The sequence below is a fragment of the Pinus tabuliformis genome, chromosome 5_2 (genome assembly GCF_031772625.1).
Source record: "Pinus tabuliformis cultivar Carrire ecotype Pingquan chromosome 5_2, CPIR1, whole genome shotgun sequence".
Classification (NCBI taxonomy): Eukaryota; Viridiplantae; Streptophyta; class Pinopsida; order Pinales; family Pinaceae; genus Pinus; species Pinus tabuliformis.
This window is the reverse complement of record NC_142306.1, coordinates 432,160,301-432,181,386: the sequence shown is the minus strand read 5'-3', so window position 1 is coordinate 432,181,386 and position 21,086 is coordinate 432,160,301. Positions and strand designations below refer to the sequence as shown.

At 36.0% G+C, this 21,086-nt stretch overlaps 1 pseudogene; it reads right to left on the bottom strand.

Moving 5' to 3' along the window:
* Window positions 1–2,785: 2,785 nt before the first annotated feature.
* LOC149159488 (putative pectate lyase 18 pseudogene) lies at window positions 2,786–3,908 on the bottom strand (annotated as a pseudogene).
* Between the last annotated feature and the right edge of the window lie 17,178 nt (window positions 3,909–21,086).

The window sequence follows — 21,086 nt, the reverse complement described above, 5'->3', positions numbered from 1 at the left end:
GTGGTGAGTTTTTTACGGTTAAAGCGCCCTGTGTATAACTGTAGGATGCGTTAATGCTCAAACTAGAGAAAAAAATAGATTTATCTTCTCACATGGATTGATTCTAATTCGTTCTCCCTTGCTCTATGTAATTCCACTCTAATATTAATTTGTTGGAAACACTGAGGAGACAAAGCATGAATTATTCACACATAAAACACAGGTTGTTGCTCTTTCATTGATCACATAAAACATGATACTTATCATGAACTCAACTAAGGCTATTTATCCTTTTCCAACTAGCTACTTGCCTTGACATGCAACCACATGCCACATGCAACTACCCACTAAAAATCATCTATCACTTAACTCCACTTGACTCATCACTCAAACACTTAGTTAGCTGACACTCTATGTTTCACCAACTCAGCTCACTCTCTATATTTCGCCAACTCCTCATGCAGGAGTAATTATCTTATTTTAAGAAGGTGCCCCGCCATGAACGTAGTGGAGTATTACAATACAAATTTGATTGCTCTCTTTTGACGTCCCGGACTAACGTTTGTCTTCTCAAGTAAACAAAAACACTTGTGTTGCTTACCTCCGCCCTTGCAAATGCCTAGGCATTCTTGTAGCATCCATTGTTTTGTTGTTACTGTCATTTCATCACACTTGGTAAATTACAGTATGAATTTCCTTTGCGTATATTTTTATCATGGTTCAAGAATGTAGGAAAGTACGTTGATTGGAGGGAGATGGCCAATGTCAACGTAAGCTGCTAATTTTAAACACCGAACAGAGTTGGAAGTTGAACTTGCATGCTAAAAACCACGGTCCGTGACATATTTTTATGTTCACGTTGACCTTAACCGTCAGAAATCCATAGCAACTTCCACTTGTGAAATATTGCAAAACATTAAACTAGTGGCTTTCTGCAGGCTTAAAGAAGAAGGTTAAGCCTCCCTCACATGCTAATATGTTATAGTTAAAACCAACATTGGTCAAAGTTTTGATGTGAGAAACTGAACTCCAAATAAAATTGTGAACCCTTACCAACTGAACCTGCACAAAGATATAAATGGTGAAGTGAAACTACAGAAAAAAATATGAAATATTGTGAACTTTTCACCATTGGCTTTCTGAATCCTCATTGCCCGCTATCAAATCTCTACCATAGTAATTTGACATGACATAGGTTGTGTCACGCCTCTAATTCTTTTTTCCTTAAATTGGCCGGGTGCGGCACCGCCTAAGTTACCAACTCTTTCCATAGTTAGATTAACTTTATGAACTACGCCTTCAACAATTCATAATAACCATGAATTAACATTATTAATGTGCGGAATCAATTAATAATACATGAACAACAATAATAACCCAACAATATGCAAGATGAGCTCTTCTTTTATTATATATGAAGAAATATTACAATGACCGGGAGCGGCGCTCCATCGGCATTCATAAACGAGGTTGGGCACCTACCCGTGTAAGAGCGCACGGCGGTCACACCACAATGCTCACCCAAATACAATACAACAACACACGAGTTTATGTCAAACGGACAGGCGCGCCCGTGCACGACCCGCGCCCGTGTACAACCGAACTTGTTCACCAAAACTCGGCGGGTGGGCGCCCTAGCGCACCCTCCACCATGCCTTAACCGATATATCACCAAGTGCCAAACCCGTGCAAGAGTTGCCCGGCGGGCGGGTGCATGTGCGCTGCCCTTTGCTGCGGCTTCGCTCTTCCCTTTTGCGCACTTCTTTACTTGACTTGCGATGAGCCAAGGTTGATGCTCCAAATGCCATCATCGTCCAAGAGTTTATACGCTCCCATGGTGGCAACTTCCCTCTCGGCCGACTCTCCAAATGTTATAATGTGCGCCCCAACCATTGTGTCTCCAAACGCTTTGCACCGTCGGCTTGCCCATCGTTTGATACACTTCTTGGTCGGCTTGTGTGGTGAGCTTCCCAACTCGCCCTATAAATATGTGAGCGCCCACTTGCCCGCGAGCTTCGTGGATGACAAAGAATCCAAGGGTTGAGGTGAAAAGGTTTGGGCTACCAGAGCTTGCATGTAAAGCCTATTAAAATGGCTCTCACACCATCAAATATTAGGGCTGGCTTAAGGAGGACAGGAATTTGGCTTCTGAATTATGATTGTCTTATGCTCGATAATGGTTGTAGCCATGATTTTCATGTTGGTGGTCAATAAGAAGGGCATGTCCAAGCACATGTTGAAGCACAAGAAGAAGTGGATGAACAAGAAGATGTAGTTGTGGCTGATAATATGATTTCTCTCCCTCAAGGACACTTCTATGTTGTTGATGATGAAAAATTAAGATAAACATGGTATAATCATGAACCAATTGACAATAACATGAAGGTTGTTCTACTAACTGAAGCACATGGAAGTTCTACATGTTATATTCTTAATTACTCTATTGATCATGCAACTAATAATGAAAATGTGGTTGAAAATTTCTTAAATGTTTTGATATAAAAATGAATCACTTATATTTATAAACAAAAACATTTTATATCTGCCAAATTGAAAAGGTAATAAATAGCAGCTACACATCCATATGTTGGATAACTTAGGATAAAATATAATGTGAAGTAATTGCTCCTCAATATTAGCTAAAGTTGCAAACCATGCATATGAGGGCCGATAATTTTTGGAATTGAGAACTTTGAGAAGGGGGGCATTCAAGAAGACACGGTTTTGAAATGTAATGACAATGATTGTGGGAACTCAAATGCAAGAAGACATTATTTTGAAAAGAAATGAAAATGTTTGAGGGAATTCATTCGTGATAATGGTTGGCAAGACGATAGAATTTGCAGGTATTTCCTTTCTTACACTAGAGCACACCTACATTCTTGGTGAGCTTTTCCACAAGGGATGAACTCTTTGGTCTGGCACTATATGCGGTTTCATAGGTCGAAAGCACCTTCGATCCTGATGGCATGAAATATGCACCATTTAGCATCACATCATTTTCTGATATCCAGTTCCACTTTTTCCATTCACTTTTTGTGGCATTTTTCCTCTTGGTTACTTCTTTAGCTAAGGGATTTACAGATGCCATGAATCTATTCCCCTGACTCAATATGGTGGGCTTTTAACTTCCACCGATGGCATACATTCCCCACTTAGTGTAATCATTGTTAAACACATGGAAGTATCCAAATCAACACCTACATCCAGTTAATTCATAGTTTAATTTCTAAATAATATAATAGCTATTTCATAGTTTTCCTTCATAACAAAATTCAAAATAAGATGGGAAATGAATGAAATAACAATTAAATTATTCACCTTGGCATTTGTTGGATGAGACCTTGGCCAAAATGTTTGAGTGCAACTGTTTCCTACATAACTTTGTCATGATGGTGGTCGTCACTGTGACCCAATAGCATCACCTACCATTGGAGAAAAGCACAACATTGTGAGGGTAGAAGATAAGGAATAAAATAGAGTGAATTTCAATTAATGAATGAATGAGTATGTGAAATCACCTCGTGTCAATGAGGCCATCTTCGCAGTTAGACATAGAGAAATGGTCCACCCATATGTTCCTCATTGTCGAGATCGAAATCCCATCTCCATGATTTATTTTTCTTGACCCACTCTTTAGAGGATACATATTTACTGTAGCGTTTCCTAGACTTTTACAATCATGAATGTGGATGCCATGAATGATGATGCTTGTTGCTTCTTTTATGGTGATACACGGCCCCCTACCAATGTGGACTTTGGCGCCTCATCCATAGATTGTTTTGAAGTTGTGAATAACAAGCTCTTCCTTGACCTGGATGAGCATGTCATAGTGGAAGATGATCCATAGTGACATTTGTAACCACATAAAACTTGTAGTTTTTGCCTCCAATGGCATTCTTGACAAATCCAATGCCGCAATTTGCGAGTCATTTTCTATTTCATTCCGAATTGCAATCGCAGCTCCAAAAATCATCAATAGGATTACCCGTTGCACATGACAACACGCTCAGCTCCTCTCCTCCTCTTGTACTCTTCCTAATAATTCTTTTGCATATGTTTCAATCATTATAATAATAAACATATATATTTCTGGTAAATTTTGTATGTTATATTTTGTATTGACTCTAAATATGAAAAAATATACTATAGCCATTGTCTATTCATACTTATTAATTTCGCACTTGGTAAATGTTTATAGCCAAACATGTATTACATTCTTTAGGTTGCAGGAAGTTAATCTAATTCTTAATGCAAAACACTTCCCCTTTTACAGAGAGAAATAAAAAACGACAAACCATCCTAAACTCACATATTTATAAATATGTAATAATTTATATAACATACAATATTTTCAACATTCAATATATCCACATTTTATTAAATACCAATATTACTTCACAATTTTCTAGAATTTGAGCATGCACTACAAGTTACAATATTTTATGGAGATAGTTTCTCTTGCACAAGGATAAATATAACTAGCAATAAATAATTGTAGGTATTGTTAAAAAACTTGATTTGAACAATATTTAAGAATTGTTGAAACCAATTGTATTATCATTTTAACAATATATACTTTAACAATAATGTAAATTTGAACTTTGATTGTCTATAACTTATTTTTAATTTATATTTAATTGTAGCTATAAAAAATTTATAACACTTTTCTTTTGTCTAAAATATGCGATTTTATAATAAGTGTTAAATACTTTGATTTAATGATATTGTATTTACTTTATGTTTTATATATTGAGCATTTAGATAGATGTTTTAGTGTAACATGATTTGACGTAACCTTTGTATATCATGGGCATATTATAATTGATCCCATGTTCATTATTCATATTTATATTCATATTGTTATCCCCAAATTTATTATTTTTTATTAAATTTTAAATAGTTTAAGAATCATTAAAAATAGTTAATATATTATTTTAATAATGTGATGTTATTTTTTAATAAAATAATCATATTATGAGAGTGTCAACATTTTATGTTGATAAAGTAAATATATTTTTTTAGTATTGTAATGCCTTTAGTTTCAATGTAATTTACACTAATAAATGAGTGCATTCTAGATTTGTTAATTACCTAACTTTCTTGATTGATGTGCTTTGACTAGATTGATGTTTGGTACTCTTTTGGATTATACAATCATTTAATAATTCTTCATGGCATGAATATATATGAATCATGAACATATTAAGAGTTACTTAATGTTGTGGATAATTTGATTTGGTGTATGAACAAGTGACTTCATTTGATGGTAAATATATATGATTTGTACTATTGAAGTAATCTACTTATACAAATATATTCATAACCTTTCAAGTGGATATGAAGAACCAGATGGATATGTAATAAAAACTGAGTTAAGTTACATGCCTAAATTGTGCATAGGACATTATCTATCAATTTGAATATGATGTTGTGAACATACTAATATGATTTAAACTTGTTGGGAAAATGAGCTATTTGATGTGTATATTTAAATTCCTATGAATATATAAATAAACATTGCTAATTATTACTATAAATATGTAAATTTTCTAAAGAGATGTTAATACATGATAGAGAAATCACACCTCAATGACCACGAGCCTCTCACTATGAGTAAACAGAATGTAGTTAACATAGAAATTTTAGATGTTAAATTAATTTCCTTCCTAAGATAAAAATTTCTAATTAAACTATATGAGTAAATGAAACATAGATAACATAGAAATTTTCGATGCTATATTAATTTCCTTCCTACCATAAAAATGTCTAATTGAATGGATGATCATAACCTAGCCATTGGTACTAATTATATTGGAATCAATAGTAATGTTAATATACTGATTATAATGGAATCAATCGTAATGTTGATATAAATAAAATATTTTAAGAAATATATCCTTTATGTGAATCTAATTGAAAATTACATGCTAATTGGGGAGGAGCGATGGAGCGCAGAGGTTTCGACTGCGAGGGCTATGGCTAGCTAGGGTTTGATACTTTTTGCAGTTTTTCTGAGCCTGCGAGTTATACTTGACCTGCTTCCACCGGGCGCACTCAGGCCCTTTCTTTTGGCGGTCGATCTTGGCTCATTGCTACAGACCCCTGACACCTGCTCTCTGAACTTCTGTCACTCTGAACCCGCTGTCCTCATGGAAGATTTCGAAGCTGTTGATTACACAGCTGATCCTCTGGAAGGCGTATCTATCTGGCGCACCCCATCTGTATCACGAGGTATGTATAGCCAGCTCCATTATCCGGCTTCTTATTCTTTTGGGGATCCGTCGCTCTCTTGTCCGGCGAGTCTTCCGATCCATACACCTTCCTAGCATGACCTCTCTTCTCCGGCGACCCTCGGATCTACGGTGGATTGCGCTCCTCCTTTCCCCCCCCTCCTTCCTTCTCTGCTACCGTTCCGGGGCTCCCTCGTTTTGTACCGCCTCCCATCAACACTTTCTCTGTTTCTCTGTCTTCAGATCCCCTCCATGGCGGTCACCCTTGTAATCCTTCTCCCTCAGAACCGATATGCACCTCCGGCGGTTTCGTTATCCCCTCTTCCTCCTCTGTCCCTCCTCTTGTTTCTGAAGCCTCCCCGCCACTGTATCGAGCTCGGCGTTCATCCCTGGATCCAGTCCTTAAAAGGAAAACCAGATGCTTTAAGTCCAAAGCCGAAGATGTCTTTCTCAGACTTGAGGAGGATGTGCAGTGGGGTGAGATAATGGAACAATCTGACAAAGTCTTGGTGGGCCGAATCAGGGGTCAGAAATACTCGGCTTCTCGATTGAAGGCCTGGATCTTTGATATTTGGGGACACCATCTGAGGGATCCTCCCTTAGTACAGATTTTAGTAAGAGGATGGTTTGCAATAAAATTTGTTCAAGCCGACCACACTGACTGGGTCTTATCCACTCATTGGCATTTTCAACATGGCATTTTCAACATGCGCCAGTTCTCCTTAAACGATGGACTCCCATGTTTGACCTCGAATCTGAGCTGATCGGCATTGGGCCTATATGGATTCGGCTCCCAGGACTCCCTATACAGTATTGGTCTGAAGACATCTTTAGAAGAATTGGGAATGCTTTGGGCACTTTCTTGGATTATGATCGATCCTTCCTCCATTCAGGTGTGATGACTTATGCTCGTCTTCTTATCAACCTGGACACCAGGGGTGGCCTTCAAGAACACATTACTATTCACTGGCGGGACTTGATGCGTAAACAGATTATCGATTACGAAGGGATCCCGTATAGATGTCGCAGATGTCACCAAGTTGGACATCTATACCGGGATTGTCCTCTCCTTCTCAAGGGTAAGCAGAGATCACAGGAAGAGGCTACTAAACTCCCCCCTCACTGCCCTGAACAACAAGAGGCGCAGGAGCCTTCATCGGAGCATAACCAGGCCACTGATGTTACACATGACCCTCCGGGCTGCACTATTGATCCCACTCCTTGTACAATGTCAGGCCAAGCGCATGATGTCCCTTATCAGAAGGGCGATAGCTCATCGTTCCCTCATACCTCCTCCCCTCCGGTACATCCGACATCTCCTTCTGTTGTTACTGCTCCTCATCTGAACCCTTGCCCTTCCGGACCTGATCCTCTCTCGAGGGTTCCCCCTCCCTCCCTCATTTGCTCCATTCCGCCACCTGCTCCCGCCATACCCCCGTGTTCGCCCTCCTTGATCACTTTATCCATATCCGCCTCCCTTGCTCCATCACCCCCTGTTTCCCCTCGATATGCCCTCAGATCCAGATCTAAAGACAGAGGTGGCGATGCTTTCGGCCTTGACATTATATCAACTCCTATTCCTCATAAGCAATCTCGTGGTCGACCATCTCGTATTACAAAAGCCAGACACACTGCTGACGCTGAAGTTGCCATTGGGCAACAAAAAACCATCCCCTAGGCCCTTAGAGCAAAGCATGGCCCTGCCCCTCTTCCCTCATGAAGGTACTCTCATTCAACTGCAGGGGGTTTGCTAGTTCCCCCAAAAAATTAGCACTCAGGAGATTGCTCTCCATATCACAACCTGACATCATTCTACTTCAAGAGACCCTCTGTCCTGCAGACACCCTTCTCCAGTCCTTCAAATCTTGGATGCCTTACTGGACATTTCATGCTATTGACGCATCAGGGAGATCGGGCGGATTAGCTATTGGGATCCTCAACAAAGTAGTCAAGATCCGTAACATTTGGGGCAGCAGGGGCTTCATAGGCCTGGACGTCTATGTTCTCTCCATGGAAATGAACCTTCGCATCGTCAACGTCTATGGTCCATGTACTAGCAGGGCTCCCTTCTGGAGTGCGCTACTTGAATCTGACCTATTGAAGGAGGACAATATTATGCTCGGTGGCGACTTAACTTCACATTGGGTCAGTGTGAGTCATGGGGTCACTCTGCCCTGACAGACCCTTTCTCGGACACCATATCCAACCTGTTGGAGGAGCATCATTAGGTAGACATACCCTCTGCCAGACTACAGCACACCTGGACCAACAACAGAAGTGGAATTCAGAGTTTGGCTAGAAGATTAGACAGGTTTCTGCTTAAAGAATCCCTCTATAATCATCTCCCTCGCACAAGGCAGTGGGTCGGCTCCGGCGGCATCTCCGATCATCGCCCTATCTTCTTGGAGACAGCCGACTTCTACGACAAGATCAAGAGCCCTTTTAAATTCAATTCCACATGGTTAAAGGACCCCTCCTATATTCACCTGGTCACCGAATATTGGCAGAACAATCCAATTCGAGAACATGAGGATCTATCGGCTGGATTCGTGAGGAAACTAGCTGATCTAAAGCGCTTATCCAAACAGTGGGCACACTAGAAGCGAGTCCGGGACGATCACACATTAAAAGAGGTGGAGGAAGCCATTGCAGCATATGAGACATCTTTTGACGGCATCTTCTCTACTGCAGGAAGCAAAGAACAGTTCAACTCCCTCATTACCGAGCGCACACAGATTCTGAAAAACAGAGAGGAAAGCTGGCGGCTACGCAGAAGGGCCATATGGCTTAATGAGGGAGACGCTAACACCACTTTCTATCACAAGTTCGCCAACAGTCGAAAAGCTATCAATTCTATTTGGGAGCTCAGGGATGAACAAAATCGGTCAATTACATCACAGAGGAACCTGGCCAGTTTAGCGATCGACCACTTCAAAGGCATTTATAAAGCACCCAGAGAGGCAAACATCCTGGAGATTATGAGAGTGGCAGAGCATTTTCCCAGTTACGTCCCTCAAGATGAAACAGAGGATCTCACAAAGGCAGTCACCATGGAGGAGCTAGAATCCACCATTAAGTGGTTCAAGAAGGACAGAAGCCCTGGTCCGGATGGTTGGACCATCGAATTCTATATCGCTTTCCTTGATCTACTGGGCAATGATCTCCTCAATATTATTGAGCAAAGCAGAAGATCTGGCAGAATATCATCCGCTATTAAATCCACCTTCATCGCTCTCATCCCGAAAGCCAATCTCCTGTCATCCTACAATGACTTCTGCCCCATATCCCTCTGCAACTGCCTATACAAAATCATCGCTAAAATCATCGCCAATCGTCTTAAGCCCATTTTATCCCGCCACATATCCCCTGAACAATTCGCTTTCCTCCATCATAGGTAGATTCATGAGGCCATCGCCACCGCACAAGAGCTCCTTCATACTCTCCATACTAAAAAACAAAAGGGCCTGATTTTAAAGGTTGACCTGTCAAAAGCATTCGATAGAGCCAACTGGCTCTACATCAGGCTTCTCCTGACTCATCTAGGCTTTCCCTACAGCTACACTAAATGGATAATGAGCTGCATCTCTGATGTGCCCTACAGCATACTTCTTAATGGTGAAGCCACATCCTTCTTTACCTCTGAACGAGGGCTCAGGCAAGGATGCCCATTATCTCCACTTCTATTCCTCCTTATCATGGAAGGATTGAGTCGGCTTATCATATCTGCCCGAGACAGGAATCAACTCAATGGCATCAACATCTCTGAGAATTTTCATCTCACGCACCTCTTGTTTATTGATGACATACTCATCTTTCTTAATGGTTGCACAGGTGACACCACTACTCTCCAGAACATTTTTGCTCTCTTTCAACAGGCCACAGGCATGCAGATCAATGAGAACAAATCTACAATCACGGTTGCAGCCTGCACTCAACATGAATGTACCTTTGCTCTACAGCGCTTTCCCTTCATCTCTTTATCATTATCTGACGGCATCAAATACCTGGGGTACAGATTAAAACCACTTGGCTATCGGATTGCAGATTGGTCTTGGTTAATAGCAAAGGTGGAGAAAAGACTACAGGTTTGGTATCACCGATATCTTTCCAGAGCCAATAGATTAACTCATATAAAAGTAGTCATTGAGGCCACTCCAGTATACTGGATGACCTTGGCATGGATACCTCGGGGCATCCTGAACAGATTACAAGCCATATGTGTCAAATTTTTATGGAATGGGCATCACACAAGAAAGCATTTTTCCTGGGTGAATTGGGCTACCATAGCAAAACCCAAGCGATGGGGCGGATGAGGCATCAAAAACCTCGACTACTTTGCCAAGGCGCTGGCTGCCAAACTTGGGTGGTGCCTCTTGACCATGGATAGCCTATGGGCTCGAGTCGCACAGGCTAAATACATCAAACCAATGCACCTTATGGACTGGTTACGCCTACAACACAACCCGGGCCGGAACATTTCAAATATCTGGAAAGCTGTCCTCCAATCGCTGCCACTATTGAGGGAAGGAATCACCTGGCACATCAAAGAGGGAAACCATGTTAGGATTGGAGTGGATCCGTGGGTCGGGTGCGGTAATTCGTACAGGTTACCAGAGGAGTTAATAGCGCATCTCCATGCCAAAGGCATCTCACATATCAAGCAAATCGGAGACAGGGCGAACACCACATTTCTACAACAAGCGTGGGCATCCCCCCGTACCTTAGAGTTACCTGAACAATGGCATCAAGTATGGCGGGTTTATACCGATGCTCTATCGCAGGCCCACATACGACTCACTGAAGGCCCCGACGACATCATCTGGGCAATCGTACCCCATGGCAACTATTCGCCCAGGTTGGGATACTTAACTCTTATGGAGCCATATAAGCCCACGGTTATTCTCCCTATTTGGAAAGAGCTCTAGAAACTTGACGTTGCCCCTAGAACCCGACTCCTTATGTGGAACATCTTAGCTGATAAAATTCCAACTGGTACTAACCTCATGAAACGTGCATTCCATGGCCCGTTCAGATGTCATTTGTGCTGTTCAGGTGAGGAAAGCACAACGCATTTGTTCCTCTCTTGTCAGGTCACTTTAGCTTTTTGGCACAGCATCGTTTCACATTATCCATCCCTCAAGGTCTGGCAGGGACAGAACCTCATGGAAACATGGAGCGAATGGTGTCGATTCCACACTAGCAAATCCGTCAACATGCCCTTACTTGTTTGCTGGGCAATATGGATTGCCCGAAACCAGGTCATTTTTCAGAACAAGGAGCCACATTGGCCTGTCATACTGAGACACACCATTGTTGATTTTGAATTACTTCCTACAGCAGTACCAAAAAATACCGCGCGCACCTTCAGACATATCAACCTGGATAAATCGATGCCTTGGGCTTTTTTCGACGGCTCTGCCCAAGAAATTGGTTGCGGTGGAGGAGCGCTCCTATATCTCAGCGATACCCATTTCTATAAAATTCAGATCAATCTGGGTCGTGGTACCAACAATGTTGCTGAATTATGTACAACAAAGCATATCATCCACTTTGCCATACAGAAACATTGCAGCCATCTTCAGTTATTTGGAGATTCACAAATTGTATGCAATTGGTTGAACGATACAACACATTGCCATTCTTACTCTCTGAGCCACATTCTACGAGAGACAAAAAGGCTGATTGCATCACTTCAATCCTTCAAATGCAGCCACATATACAGGGAACAGAACACTGTGGCGGACCAGCTATCCAAAGCAGCAACACAAATTCAAAGGGAAGGCTAGCTTATCCAAGAGGAGATTGATGGATCATCCCATCAATACTACCACAGACCATTCCACGATATTCCTTAGGATTGGGCTTGGTCCCACATATATCCAATGTTTTTTTGTAGTTTACTTGACCAACTGTTTTATTTTATGTAGCTGAACCAGCAACTGATGGGCTCTCTGCGCAGAGCCGGAATGTGAAAGTTTATAACAGGCATACTTCAGCATTAGCTGTTAGGACTCCCTATCAGAAGACATGATAATGAGGCTCCTACAGGATGGTTACCATCCCACAATCATGAATGCAACTGCATCTGTAAAATGTAATTTCTCCATTAATAGAAGTTACGATATTTTCCTTATGGGAAAAAAATTGAAAATTACATTATGAATAAGTAAATTCATGAAAATAATATTTATATGAGGATAATTACATGCATTTCATAAGAGTATGCATTCAAGGTAAAAATAGATTTTATTTCTATGTGGAATTTGAAATGGAAGTTAGACGTTAACAATATGTATTAGTATAAATTTAATATAATATCTTACTTTTTTTTTAAATGAAATAACACATGAAAAAGTAAAGAAAGTTAGAAAAGATAATAAAAAACACTAAAATTGGAACAATACTTGAGAGAGGAAATAATAATATACATTTTCAGAAATTAGGAATTTTTTAAATGAAATATTAGGTGGAAAAATCAAGTTAGGAAAGATAATAAGGAACATTGAAAATTGGAACAATTGTTGACAGATGAAATAATAACATACATTTTTAGAAATTAGATTTTTTTTATGTAGGAGACATAAATATATTAGTGAATACATAATTAAAAATTTTGGATGAGTCAACATTTCTTATTTTGTAAAAGTAACATAAGAAAAGCATAAAGAGCGACTATATAAGACATCTAGATTTATTTTTTTAAGAAAATTTCAAAATAAAATGTTAAATATTTTTCTTGTAATGATATTAAATTTTGATTAAGTTTTATTTTAAAATAAATATTCCATATCTCTTTTATAACTATATAATTTGTTACTTAAAAAACTAAGTTATTTAATTATTATTAATTTATACATTTTTATATCACCTTTGTAACTTCAAAGATAACTCCACTCCCTCTTCTATTCACAAAGCTTAACCATAAGAAAACCCTAAACAAGTAGTATAGAAACTCTATCTTCAGTTTACGGAAAGAAATAAGATTCTCCAACGAAAAGTTACCACTTATATTCATAAAATGATTAAATTAAAAATATAATACATACAAATTTAATAAGCATAAACTTGTTTTAATATTTTTGAAATTTTATATTAACTTATTGTATATTCATATGATAGCTAATTTAAAAATAATACATATAAATTTAATATACATAAATTCATTTTAATATCTTTTAAAACTTTATGCTAACTTATTGCTAACTTGTACACATTCCTATCATCTTTGTAACTTTAGGATGGCCAATCCTCACACCCTGTGATTGTATCCGGGTGCTAACTTTAAGCATTACATGAGAAAGCGAACGATCCCTAAAAGTTTGCAATATTCAATTATCTTTTGAAAAAAATGTGAAATGTTGGAGGCTTAAAAGTCAAAAGATCGAAGTTTGTTGTATAGATGCAAATTTAACTGACATGTGGAAAGCCATTGCTTTTCCGAATCCTCATTGCTTGCCGTCAAATCTCCATAACAGTGTTTTCACATGACATAAGTTGCATTGCACGTTTAATATGCATTTAAGATCAAGTTTAACACCTAAATCTAGGTAAATATCTAATCATTAAAGAGATTATGTTTAACATGTAAACGGTACAAAAATTTCAATAAAGAGTAAGTTTAATCTATAAATTTAAATTGAGCTAAAATAATAAAAATAAAATATTTATTAATTTAAATAAAATAAATTTGAAATTAATTAAAAGTAAGTATAAACTTAAAAATATAATTTTTATATATAAATATCATGATGATGATGGTTAACGTCATCGAGTGGATCTAAAGAAATGAATTATTTAGTTTGATTTAAGATTTTATTCCTATACTCAAAAAGTTTGGAGAGAAGCCTCTCCAGCGCACTGTAATTTTGACAACGTAAAAAGCTAAAAAGGTCAGTGTTGTAACAAAGATTTTGAAACTGAAATCTAATATGGATAACCACTACTCATTAGACAAAATTTATAATTGGAAACTTATATCTTTTGATGTTATTTATGATTAGAGGATTATTATGTTATATTTTAAAATTTATTCTTAATTTTGTTTAATTTTTAATATTATTTTTTATTTTTTAAACATTATAATAATTTTTAATAATATATTTTTACAAATAATTAAATAAATAAATATAATTTATTTATTAATTTTATATAAATATATTTATTAATTTTTAATTAATTTTTTACTAATTTAATATATTTAACCTTATTTTGATCTTTCTTTTAAACTTTAGAAAAACATATCATCACTTCACCCACACACAAACACTAAGTCAACCACATAAAAAGAATTATATCATCACTTCACCCTCACACAAACAGTACTTCAGCTGAGCTCAAGCACACATAAAAATAGGCAAAAACAAGAGCTCGTGTATGCAAGTGAACTATACAAACTTTTCTTGAACAATTAATCAAATTTTATTTGTAATGTTGTAATTAAGTGTCCAAACTACAACTAAATGATTTGTATTCATGGACTTGAGCTTAGTGTTGATTTGTGTTTATGGACTTGAACTTAGTGTTGTAGATTATTTAATATTATATAACCATATTTCCAGCCAAAATATAAATCTTGACCTATTAAATGACAATGATCTTGACTACCATGATATTGACTCTCATAATAGAACTTTAACCTTAATTCCAAACTTTTCCATGCAAAACAAGCACATATATGACAATTGAGAGAGTCAAAGGTATCTACTTTTGGACAAGAGCAAAAATTGTTAGCTTCTTAAAGTATTTAAATAGGGATTTACACCTCTTAACTTATAATGATAACATTGAAAAGAATCTATGATAATTTCACAACGACCATTAACAACTTCTCTAGCAAGGTGTCATATAAAAAGAATAATAGAACTACCAATCTTTGGTATGATAATGATTGCAAAATTTCTAGAAAAACTATTAGACATGCTCCTAACAAAACCTTAAAGCTTGATAATATAAATACCTAGATAACCTCTATGGTAATTCACAATGACCATTAACAAGTTCTCTAGCAATTTGTCATATAAAAGAAATAATAGAACTACCAATATTTGGTATGATTATGATTGCAAAATTGTTAGAAAAACTATTAGAGATTCTCCTAATGAAACCTTAAAGCTTGATAATATAAATACCTAGAAATCGTGTATTAAAAGAAAGAAAATATATCTTACAAATAAAAAGAAGGAGGCAATACTACACCTCTTTGAGTTTGATCCTGTAAAGTCTTAGCGGAAATTTGTCATTCCTAAGTCTAAAGAAAATATTTTGATTCCTTTGAAGAAATAGAATATTTACCTTAAAAATGTCTATGAATCCCCTAACACCATGGTCACGATTTTGAATCCCTAATAGAGAATCATATATTTTATTTGGAGGATATTAAGTTTGGGCTTAGGAAACTTGCTAGTGAGAAAGCTAAGAACATTGAAGGATACAAAGTTGAAATTTTAGAAATGGGTGAATATTTCCTCATCTTGCACATACACAACCACTTTAATTTTGTAGTGAACCAATTCTTCCCTATCACTTGGTTATAGAGCCTTATTTCTTCTATATTTAAGAGCGAGGATAAAATAATTCCCTCTAATTACAAGACCATGATGTTTAGCCATGTTTTAGCCAAAGTATATGGGCTTATTTTTTGAAAAGAAGATTAGCCTTTGGCTGGAAAACCATGGTAAAAAAGCTAAAGGCCAAGTTGGGTGTAAGAGATATCATTCAACCATGGAACATCTCGTTACTCTTAGGATAATTGGATAGGAATGATTCAATAACAAAATTGATCTCTTTTGTGGTTTTGTTGACTTTAGAAAAGCTTTTGGCACTATTCCTAGAAAAGAGTCATGGAAGAGGCTAGAAGAGGTAATGGTTCCTATCAAGTTCAAATATTATATGGAAAGGATATATGAGAATCTTATTGCAAAGTTTATGGCCACTTAGGGTTGTTCGGAGGAAATTATATGAAATATTAGAGTCAAGTACATTTGTTCCATATCCCTTACCATTTTTGGCATATCCATTTATAAACTATAAAAGATTTTGGAATATGTTACTAGGTTGGGTTGGCCCCAAAGTCACTTGTATGATCATATTGTTATCTTTCCAAGGAACTATTATGATCTTGGGAAGAAACTCAAAAGACTCCAATATTTCTACTTCAAATGGATATGACTACAAATACCAACAAAACTAAAGTAATAATTTCCAAAAATATCACCTATGATATTTTCATTCATGAAAACAACTCCTTGCAAGAAGTTCGTTCATACAAATATCTAGGAAATGACATCCATCATAAGCCCAATTGGAATTATAACATTGAGAAAAGGATAAATGGAGGCTAGAAAGTTTATTATGGGTTGAAAATGATTGTAAGTTGGTAGATTTTTAGATTTGGTATAAAAAATATCCTCTTTGAGACTCTTGTCACTCCTCTTGTTTTATAGGGGTGTGGGGTTTGGAGTTGAAACATATCTAGAGATTCATGGAAGAAGATTGAAACAATCTAAAAGTAGTTTATTATCTAAAACCTCAAGAATACATGACTCTCTACCCTATCCTCTTAATTCAAGAAAGACATTTCCACATAAAAACCTCGGTTATGACTAGTTTTCATATGGATAAGAAGTCATATAATATGGAGGGCAAGAGGTTTCCCAATATTCCTTCCAAGTCTACTCAAAATTCCCGCCTTCAAGTCAAGAAAGGGCAGTATAAGGATCACGAGCATTGGCTATATCATTGAGGAATAAAGGAGGAGATCATGTTTCGCAATTTGGATAATACTAAAAATATTATTACTTCCAAATTTAAGGAGAAATTAAAGAAGGAGATCATATTTGACAATTTGGATAATAATCAAAATATTATTACTTCCAAATGCACGGAGAAATTTTGGGAAAATAAGGAGGTGGAGTGAAAAAGAAAAATACGATATTATAAGGTGCTGATTAAACCCAATCTCAAAAATCAAAATTATCTCTCTTCCTTGACTAGTGCTAAGAAGAAAATGAGCATTGTCAATATTAGAAATAATTATCACGAGCTTAAGAGTGAAACTAGGTATTCCTTGATTTCCAAAATTCCATAAGATGAAAGAGTTCATCACCTCTGCTATCCTCAAAAGGTTGAAGAGGGAAATCACTTTCTATTAGATTTCTCATCTTATACTCATATTAGATCTAATTTTCAAAATATTTGTAATTATACAAACCTTTTTAGCCTTTTAACTCAGTAAAATGATGGTGATCTAAGAGTTTTCATGTAATTATATTTTCTTTTGTGTAAATCAATTTTAGGTGAATTAGGGATTTTGGGGAGACACGCTTCGCTTTGGCATGCTAGAAATTGTTTTTGGTTTGTTGGTGCAAAGAGGAACTTTAGTTTTTTTTTTTAACTTCATTTTCTCTCCTCTTAATGTATTTCAACTATGAAAACAATGTAGATAAGTACTCATAGACTTGGTCTCATTTTGTCTTGTTTGTATCCATTGTGGAAATGATAACTATGCTAGATGTAATGGAGTGAGCATTTTACTCTCTGGCTTTGCTGTACTCGGGTTTTTGTGTTGTTATGTTTTATGGGATGGATCTAAATGTCAAGATCTATAGTCACTTTTTTCAGATGAAATATAAGTAATTCAATTTACCAAAAAAAATGGAAAAAAGAACCAAAAGGAGAGGGATACTATTTTGAAAATAATAAAAATATTTGAGGGTGCTTGAATTCAATCATGATAGTGGGCAAGAAGTTTAGTTAACTTTGAGTTTTTTTATTTGATGAGATAATGCTTTTATTCCTAGTGATTTATTTCGTAAGGGCCAACATCGTTAATGTGAAACTATATGAAATTCCATATCCCAAAAGCTCATGTGATATGCATAGCTAAGCACCACATCAAATTTTGGTTTCTTGTTTGAATTCTATTTAATTTCATTATTGTTTTAAATTGGCTTAAATGAAAATAGTGGGTTTTGAACTTCCATGGATGACATACACTTGTCATGAATTCTAGTTATTTTTAATTACATATATGTGTCCAAACCAACACCTACATTCATGTAATTCACAATTTAATCTACAAATAATAATATTAACAATGTTGTTCTTTCAAAAAAATGCAAAATGATATAGGAAGTGGTAGAACGAAAAAATAATTTAATATTCACCTTGTCTTTTGATGCTCAGTACCTTCGCCAAAATGGTTTCTTATACCCACATAATTCTATCATCATGGCAATTGTCAGTCTGACCCAACATTAACACCTACAATAGGAAAAAAACATACCAACCTAAATATCTTATCATTGTCAATCTATAAGAGAATGAATAAAATAGTGTGAATTGCAGTGAATTTATTAGTTAACACATGGTCTGTGATTGAATATTGAAGTTCACCTTGTTGTAGTGAGTGAAATAATTGTTAAAAATGGGAATAAACATGGGTTAATTAATTATGTCAATGAGACCATCTTCACAGTTATACATTGACAAATGGTCCACCCATATTTTCCTCCCTGGGAAGATTAAAGAGATATGTTTACTATAATGTTTCTTACATGCTTATCGGTTTGAATGTGCATGGCAAGAATGATTATGTGTATAACATTTTTGTTATCATTATACACAAGCTCTTAGAAATACGGATAATGGTTTCTCATTCATAGATTGTTTTGAAACTATAAATTATCAACTCTTAATTTAGTTAGATAACCATGTCATTATAGAAGATGGCCTAGAGTGGCTTCATTTGAATCACACATTCTGACACCCCGCTATCACCTAGCTAAGGGACATTAGGAATTGACTTTTCCTTTATTACAACATTTTTCTAGGAAGTCAACTTAACTCAATAATACATGAATGTGGCTTGAAAATGGACTAAATAAGAGGGTAAACCAAGTATATAGGTTGATGGTATAGAAGGGTTGATTGTGTAGTTGACTAAATCAACTAACAGATCTAGTAGATTAGAGTAACACATACACAAACCCGTGGATGTAGATTCTTGTTGAATTCAACCTTTTATTAGTCTAATTTTTTATTTACTATCGATTCAATTTTTCATTTTTAACATGGCTCACAAAACTTTGGATTCCAATACTAATCATGCCACTAGTATCTAATTCCTATTAGCATCATTTTAAATACTTAGTGACATATTGAGGGTGAATTACTAACTAAATTATTCTCTTCTAGTTCCCTATTCCATGATTTTAATTTATTATCAGGGTGCCATCATGCATTCACTAATATAGGAACAAGTGAGAACATTTAAAAAGATGCACATGTTCATAATGTTATCAATTTAGTACTCCCTAGATTGCCTCACATACATGTTAATTTGGATTTTAAAGAACATGTGCACAATTTCAATTGCTTGTGAATGCTTTCAAAATGTGTATGCATTCAAAAAGCATGAGTTATGCTTTAACAATGCATGGGAAATCTATAAAAAAAAAAACACTCTTTCAAGAATAAGTGTGTATTTTCAAAACATGTATGTTCTTTTATGTCTAGAACCTTTAAGATGTAGGGAGCGAGGGAGGGAGAGAGGGGTAGAGTTGGGGTTTGGTTGTGAAGGATGGAATAAGGAAGGGGTGAAGGGATAGATATGGAAATGTAGGGAGTGGAGTGAGGGTGGAGAGACAAAAGATGATAAGGAAGGGGAGATGTGAGAAGAGTGGTGTAAATGGATAAAGAGGGAGTTAATGAGTGATAGGAAATGAATAAAAGGGAGATAGAGTCATGAGGTAGAGAAAGAGAAGTAAGAAGAGGGAGACTTAGAGAGGGAAAGGTGGGGGATAGGGGACATTGGGGAAGGGAGTTAGAGAGAGAGAGTATGGAAGAGAGAAGAACAAGGAAAGAAAGAGAGTGAGCATGTGTGTGTGTGTGTGAGAGAGAGAGAGAGAATTGTGGCAGATAAAGCGGGGAGAGAGAGAGGGAGAAATGGGAGCATGTGCACAATGGCTAATATATATGTTTTAATAATTTCATGATATTTCTTTTTTATAAATGATCATATTATGAGAGTATCAATATTGTATGTTGATAAAGTTAATGTCAATATTTTAGTATTTTGATGTCTTTTTTTCACTATAATTTACAATAATAATTGACTACGTTTTAGATTTTTTAATTACATGACATTATTGATTGATGTGCTTTGGCTAGATTGATGTTTAGTACTCTTGCAGATTACCGTAATCTAAAATTTCATCATGCCATGAATATATATGAATCCTGAACATATGAACATATCAACAGTTATATAAGGTTGTTGGATAGTTTTAATTGGTGTTTGAATGAGTGAGCTGATTTGACATTGTATATATATGATTTGTACTATTAAAGGCAACCTATTTCGACAAATCTATTAATGACCTCAAGTACAAGTAGATATGAAGAATCATATGGATATGTAATGAAAATGAGGTAAGTTACACACCTATATTGTGGATAGGGTATTATCCATCAATTTAAATATGATGTTGTGAACATGCTAATATGATTTAAAGCTGGTTGGAAAATAAGCTATTTGTTATATATATATATATATATATATATATATATATATATATATATATATATATAATTCTTATTTAATCGTAGATATTTTGATATTTTGAAGATCTAAATTTGAATAAATAAAAAACAAATTATTATTATTATTATAACAGAAAAGATAGAAAGATGAGTATTATTATATTAAAAATCATGAATAGATAATATTTTCAAATATATATTAATAATAGAATTTGATTTTTTTACACCTGTTAAATTTCAAAATTTTGGGTGTTCCAAAATTTTTTGATGAGACTAAATCTATTTCCACCATCAAAACAATAATTCAAATACTGTTACTGAAAAATTTTTAGA